The following is a 7,057-nucleotide window of genomic DNA, read 5'->3' on the forward strand; positions in this document are numbered from 1 at the left end:
AAAAAAAAAAAAAAAAAAAAAAGATGTCTCATTGATAAAGGCTTTTGCTGCTAAACCAGACCACCAAGTTCAATCCTGGGACCTCTATGATGGAAGTAGAGAACTGATTCCTGAAAATTGTCCTCTGATCTCCACAAGTCCCATAGAAGACACGCACACACACACACACACACACACACACACACACACACACAGAGAGAGGGGGGGGGTAAATAAATGTAACCTTTAAAAACCTATAGGATATAGTTGAAAGCTGGGTGTGCTGAAACAGAACTCCGTAATCTTTGCATTTGGGAGACCGAGGCAGGAGGTTCAACCATTCAGGGCCCCATCTAGATTACGTACTAAGTTTGGACCATCTTGAACTACATGAGACTCTGTCTCTGAATGGCAAGTGAACAAACAATAAATATATTTTTTAAAAAGCTTGGTTGAAATGCCAAGGAATGTTCCAGAGCTTCTCAAAAGCCTAGCAGGTAGAATAGGCTCCGCCCAGCCTGCTGGAACCTATAAAAGCCTCTTGGGCACTCCCCACCTTCCCACTGGAGGTTCATGGAGGTGTCAAACAGCCCAAAGCCGTCCTTCTTACCAGCCCTGGGCAGCTATAGTGGGCTCCTCCCGACAAGCAGCCCATGGCATAGGTGTCCAATCACAACAGTCAACACTCACCACAACAGAGCTCTGCACCTCTTACAAGGGATTTGGGTTGAGGCTTTTGTATTATCCAATACACTCCAAGAAAACAGTGACAGAAACAGGTGACAGGACTGCGTGACAAGTTACAGTGGACATCACCTACTGTGGGAAACAACAGGGGTGTTGGGGAAGGAGGAAGAATGGAGGAAAGCCCATGTCCAGCCAGAGTTCCTCCTGTGTTCTGGGCAGGCGGACATGGGAGGGCTGCCAGACACTTTCCACTCACCCCCGGGTGGGCATCTAAGCCATTGACCCCACTGACCCCATTCGATGAGGGGTGGACAAGGGGCAGCCCTCGATACCAGGGGCCCTGGGATGACACCCTGTAGCCCTGGGTTATGGGAGAGAGTGCAGAGGGAGAGAGGTTCCCATGCAGGCGAGAGTCCTTAGTCCGGGCCTTGACTGGAGCACAGGAAGGCCTTCTGATGGGAGATTAGAAACAGCTCATTAGGAGAAAGCCTATCCCATCCTCCAAGCCCAGCGGGCCTTGATGAACAGAGACAGTCTATGGTTTTAGAGCTTTATTGTAAAGAGGCAGGGAGAAAGGAGAGAAGGTAGAAAGAGAGAGGCCTACATAACCAGGATGGATGACACAGACTCAAGCAGATCCCTGAGGACTACAGCATCACCCGAGTGCCTGGGTTTGATTAACGTAGGAAAATACCTCTGTGTCTCTATGCAGTATGTTCTGAATCTCTCAAAGCAAGTGAATCTTGATTCTCTTGATCTTGCCGTAGGTTGGGTCTGGCCAACTGTTGAGGCTCTGAAGGCATCTTTCTGATTGTTCCGGTGCAAAGTATTTGGCTTCTTTTCAATGACATTGAATCTCCTGGACAAGCAAACCCTCGTTGTCTGCAACATTAAATGCACCCCCCTCTGGATGGACTGAGGGGTTTCCCAGCCTTTCCACTCTGCTTTCTGATCCCGATTCTCACTGTAAGCTCGGCTGAGAGCCACTGATAATGCCACGGCCTGAAGGCCATCCTGACTCCATGTTTCCCTTCATCAGGTTAGCCAGTCCATTCAGCCTTACTCAGAGTGTCAGGGTGTGCTGCAAGGTAAATTATTTGCAAGAATAAAACACAAATTGCCTTGGGTCCTATTTCTAGGAGAATTCTTGTTGCCATTTAAAGCTCATTTGCTTGGCCATTACTGCCCACGGTTTTATGGACGCTTTGGTGTTCCAAGTTCCCACAGCACTTCATTAAGCTCTGCTTACCAAATTCTCAGCTTCCTTTAGCTTCCCTAAAGATTTCCAAATTCCTCCTCCAAGCCAGCACCTTAGGCCTAAGAACCACAAGCTCAAGTTAGCCCCACAAGAGCCCCACTCCCACTTCTCTACCCCCAGTTTCTGCTTTAATCATTTCTACATCGCCGTACCCAAACTCCTGGCCCAAAACCTTGAAGAGGAAGGATCCGTTTTGGCGAACACTTTTGGGAGTGTCAGTCCGAGTTGAGAAGAGTGTGTCTGAGTTTACTTCATGGTAACTGGGAAGCAGAGTAAGGGAAGAGACTCGGGGGCCTGATAAAGACATCCACGTCCTTCCTCCAGTGAGCTACTTCCTCCAGTTAGGCCCATCTTCAAGATATCCCATGGCTTCCCAAAATGATGGCACCCTGGAGTCATCAAGTTCACGTTCAAACAGGCCTGTGTGATATTTCCCACTCAAAATGTCAACCCTTAGTGATTTACCTATGTGTAAGGATACAGACCTTCTGTGCCACCTCAGAGAGCTTCTGCCACTCCTCCAGATTCTTCCTAGGAATCCCATCTAGGCTGTCAGTCCTTGAGTCACATAGAAACCCCTTCAGGGTGTGATAGTGATAGCGATTATAAACTCGATAGTGTCTAGAGTCGATGTGGATGAGGGGTAATCTAGATTAAGTTAAAGTGGGATGGTCTGTCCTAAAAGTGGGCAGCACCAGTCAGAAGGCTGGGCTCCTAGACTGAATAAAAAAGAGAAGGCTGGCTGGGTCCCTCTGCCTCCTGGCTTCAGATGCCATGTGACCAGCAGCCTTACCCCTGCTGCCATGTTCACCTGGCATGAAGATTCCCCCCAGACCCTAAGCCAAAAGAAACCTTTTCTCTCTTCAGTTGCTCCTGTCAGGATATTTTACCACAGCGACAAAACACATCGCTAAGACTCAGGGTTTATAATCACATCTCTTGATTCTTGCCCTCAGGTAGGTTAGAGGTTTAAATCTCAAGGCGAGACATCACATGGCACAATAAGTCTTCCGCTGGGTCAGAAGACAAGTGACCACTTAGCTGCTTTCCACAGCTCGTGCCAGTGACCAGCAAGGAAGTGACTGTCCTGCAAGACAATTGATCCAAATTCTTGTGAGGAGTTAGGCTAGTGCCCAGGTGGGTGTGGAAGAACAATGCCTACACTAGAACCAGGAGAGCTCCTTGGGGCTCTCTAAATACTCAGTGGCTGGATCATGGACAGGGCTCAAGTGCTGATAGAGCAACTTGGTTCCAGAGAGGGTGTAGAGGAAGCCTGTGGGGATGAATGCATGGCTGCACCACTGTGGAAATGCTTTCTCCTCAAACCTCTTCCTCTCTTCTTCCAGGTAACTGGCCACCAACAGGAGTGGCCTTTGTCACTGAATGAACTGTTGGTACATCCTGCCCGAGGAAGAGATGGTGGCCCTTAGTTCTTTCAGGGAAGCAGAGGTCCCCATGGTATGGTGGAACTGAGCCTATGGGGAGGGTACAAGCAGACCTGAGCGGCACACGATGGAGCTGTACTGGGCCAGCAACTGGCTCAGCCACCTAAGCTTTCATCGGCCGCTGACTTTGTGCCTCTTGGTTGATGCCTTAACCCACACCAAGCTGTCCCTTACATAAAATGTCACAGTGGAGCAGGAGATAAAAGGGACCAGGACACAAAACTCTCCCTCTATGGACTGCTCAATAGTATGTTTTCTCATTGTGTATTATCTAGAAAAGTCCCTGTAAAGAGTAGACACACGAACTATGTCTATAGCTGGCTGTGATGTGGCGCCCTCTGGTGTACAGATCTGGTACTGCAGGTTCCAACGGAGAAGCGTTCAGAAAAGAAAGTTGGGGCTGGTAAGATGGCTAAGTGGTTAAAAGCACTGGCTGTTCTCCCAGATGTCATAAGTTCAATTTTCAGCAACCGCATGTTGACTCACAGCCATCTATAAAGGGACCCCTTGCCCTCCTCTAGTCTGTAGGATTACATACATACTGAGTTCTCATTTTAAAAATAAGTAAATAATTTTTTAAAGGAAAAGAAAATTGAAAGGTAGCCAGTTTGAATGCAGACAGTATTATATCCTGACTTTATGTTCTTCTCTCTATGCAGGCTGAAGCAGACTGTGACTCACTGGTTAATCCCTCCTCAACCTACCTGCCAAGTGGTGTCTCAGTAATGTCACCCTGAAAGCACTAGAAAGGAAATACACTAGAAAACAGGCCGGCCTCAAAGAACACTCTATCTTGTGAGGACGTAGGCTTACAGACTGCACACCACTGTTTAAATAAGAGAAAGAGGGCAAAGCATTTGTGAAACCCTGGCTTGATTGCCAGTGTCCGAAAATAAATACTAATAATATTAATTAACTAGTTAAGCATTGTATCTAAGAGCTGGAGAGATGGCTCAATGGTAAGAGCACTGGCTGTACACAGAGAAACCCTGTCTCAAAAAACCAAAAAAAAAAAAAAAAAAAAAAAAAAGAGCACTGGCTGATCTTGCAGAGAGCACTGATTTAGTTCCCAGCTCCCACATGGAGACTCACAAGTGTTGTGACTCCAGGTCCAAGGGATCGGCCTCCTTCTTAAGCCTCCTCAGGTCCCAGACACACACATGGGATACAGACACTCATGCAGGTAAATACTCATACACTTCTTAAAAAATTCCAAAAAAAGCCAGATTTATTCAATAATGACTTAATCTGAAAATCTTTTAAAATAAAATATTTAGGGGTATGGCTCAGTGGTAAAGCTTTTGTCTAACATGTGCAAGGCCCTAGGTTCAATCCCTAGTATTGTTGAAAAGACAAGGCCTCCCTAAGGATGTATTGAATTTAAAAGCTAAATAAACAAAGTAAATAAATTCAGGATAAAGGGGGCCTCTACCTTATAAAAAAATCATTGGGTATAAAATAAAGCCTTATACTTTACCTATCTCACTGCATAAATGTTATGCTTTAAGAAAAAGTGCTTTAAAAAAAAACCACCCAGACCCCCCTGGCAATGGGCTAAGAGACACCCTGTTGGTGGTCTTATATCAGCCAGAGACAGAGCAGATGGTAGTCCTCTTTCATCCTAGCTTGATGCCTGGCTTGGTGGCCAAAGCTGTCTTATGCCTAGGACTCATAAAATCAAATAAAATCAAACCCAGGCAGGCAGCTCGGGAGGAGGAAGACAGAGGCCTGCTGACTGCCATGTCACTCATAAGCCTTCCCTCCAGCCACCACACTCTACAGCATGGATGGAAGATGTCACCCTCCGGGAGCCCGGCAGCCGCATGGCCAGCCTGCAGCAGGAGCCACCACTATGTGCTAAGATGTGGTGGACAGATGGGCGAGAAAGAGAAGTGGGGCAGCTTGAGCGTTGTAAAGAGAGATGGAACTGGAGACCCAGGGTGGAAAGGAGGAGCCTGCTGTGAGTGCTCAGCCCTGTCACCTGGGGCCGTGGTGAGGTCCCAGCCCGAGCTGCCTGGGAGGACCATGTTTGGAGGTGGGCTTACTCAGCAGCAACCGGAGTCATTGTCGACGTTCATGCCTCACATTACCACCAGAGAACACTGGGATGTCCCTGGGGACACATGCATATCCAGCGGCTGTGATAACTGGCTCCACATCTCACAGGATGTGGCACTCTGGAGAGCCGCCCCATCTCTCACCAGTGGCCGCATTCGGGAGAGTGGGTGGGCCCTGTGTCTCACCCAGGCAGCACAGTGGAGCTGGCCCCGGTGGTGGGGGCGTGGGTGAACCGGGCCCAGGATGTGATTATGGAAGAGCCGACCCTGCTACTTGTGTACCATGTGGTGGGTGGTACAGGTACAGAGGTCCCACACATACCCTGCCAGCTGTCCCTTGCCACCTCCAGCAGCTGGGAAAGCTGCCCACAGGGTCATAAGCTCTGGAGAGCTAGACCTGCCCTTTACCCGCTGAAATTTGAAGGCTCTGCGGTCACCTGGACAGCGCAGAAGAGCGGCCCCTAGTGGTAGGGGTCCAGATGAGCCAACTCTGAGGGTGAGAGCTGGCCCTGCTACATGGTTTGCCTGGGTGCGGGAGGATGCCTCCCCCGCCTCACATTGCCCCTCACTACCTGCAAGCAGTTGCACCAGCTGGCTCCAGGACCATGAGATCCGGTGAACTGGTCCTGCTCCTCACCTGCTGCAGCACTTGGAAGAGCAGGCTCTGCACCTCACCTGGGCGCAGTCGGGCTGATCCTGGTTGAACTGGCCTGCCACTTGTCTGGCATGGAGGTGGCATGGTTGAGAGGATGATGTCCTCCCCACCCCTCCCTTGCCACCTGCAGTAGTCAGGAGAGCTGGCCCCCCTGGGTCAGGACAGTGGGAGAGCTAGCCCTGACCCCTCGATGGCTGTAATACAGGAGAGAGGCCCTGCACCTCGACTGGGCTGCACAGTGGAGCTGGCTCTGGAAGCATGGGTGTGGGTAAGCTGGTCCTGGGGACTTGAGAACAGGAGAGCAGACCCTGCCTTTTGCCAATGGTGGCATCGGATGGTGTCTTAGGGTTTCCATTGATGTGAAGAGACACCAAGACCAAGGCAACTCTTTTTTTTTAATTAGGTATTTTTCTCATTTACATTTCCAATGCTATTCCAAAAGTTCCCCATACCCTCCCCCCCACTCCCCTACCCACCCACTGTAGGAAGCAGAGGACAGTCGTTCTCCAGCCCTGCTTGCTCTTCTCCTCCTTATTCAGTCCTAGACCCCAGTCCACTGACTGGTGCTGCCCACTTCTGGGGTGAGTCTGTCTCCCTCAATCAACCTAATCATGGCAATCTCTTGCAGGCATGCCCAGTGGATTTCCTCCTAGGTGACTCTCAGTCATGTCCAGCTGACGATATTAAGCACCGCCTCTCTATCCTGTGTCAACTTGCCAACCAAGCACTTCACTCTAAAACCAGAGCATTCGGGATGGAGAGATGGCTCAGCAGTTAAGAGCACTGACTGCTCTTCCGAAGGTCCTGAGTTCAAACCCCAGCAACCACATGGTGGCTCACAACCATCTGTAACGAGATCTGGCGCCCTCTTCTGGAATGTCTGAAGACAGCTACAGTGTACTTACATATAATAAATAAATAAATCTAAAACAAAACAAAAACAAAAACAAAAACAAAACCCAGAGCACACTGTCTG

The 7,057-nt window shown here is 49.3% G+C and overlaps 1 protein-coding gene, 1 long non-coding RNA gene and 1 other non-coding gene across 4 annotated transcripts in view; 2 read left to right on the plus strand and 1 right to left on the minus strand.

Moving 5' to 3' along the window:
* Positions 1 to 1,619, plus strand: part of LOC115032344 — a 12,186-nt gene extending 10,567 nt beyond the window's left edge. Inside the window, exon 3 of the long non-coding RNA XR_003838025.1 lies at positions 1,434 to 1,619. This is a non-coding gene — a long non-coding RNA (uncharacterized LOC115032344). The remainder of the gene's footprint in view (positions 1 to 1,433) is intronic.
* Positions 1 to 7,057, minus strand: part of Osbp2 (oxysterol binding protein 2) — a 158,873-nt gene that overhangs the window by 124,980 nt on the left and 26,836 nt on the right. The window lies entirely within an intron of this gene.
* Positions 4,908 to 5,044, plus strand: LOC115032685. The gene has a single exon (XR_003838314.1). It is a non-coding gene; the product is annotated as a small nucleolar RNA SNORA48 (small nucleolar RNA).

This window comes from Mus caroli, chromosome 11 (genome assembly GCF_900094665.2).
Source record: "Mus caroli chromosome 11, CAROLI_EIJ_v1.1, whole genome shotgun sequence".
Lineage (NCBI taxonomy): Eukaryota > Metazoa > Chordata > Mammalia > Rodentia > Muridae > Mus > Mus caroli.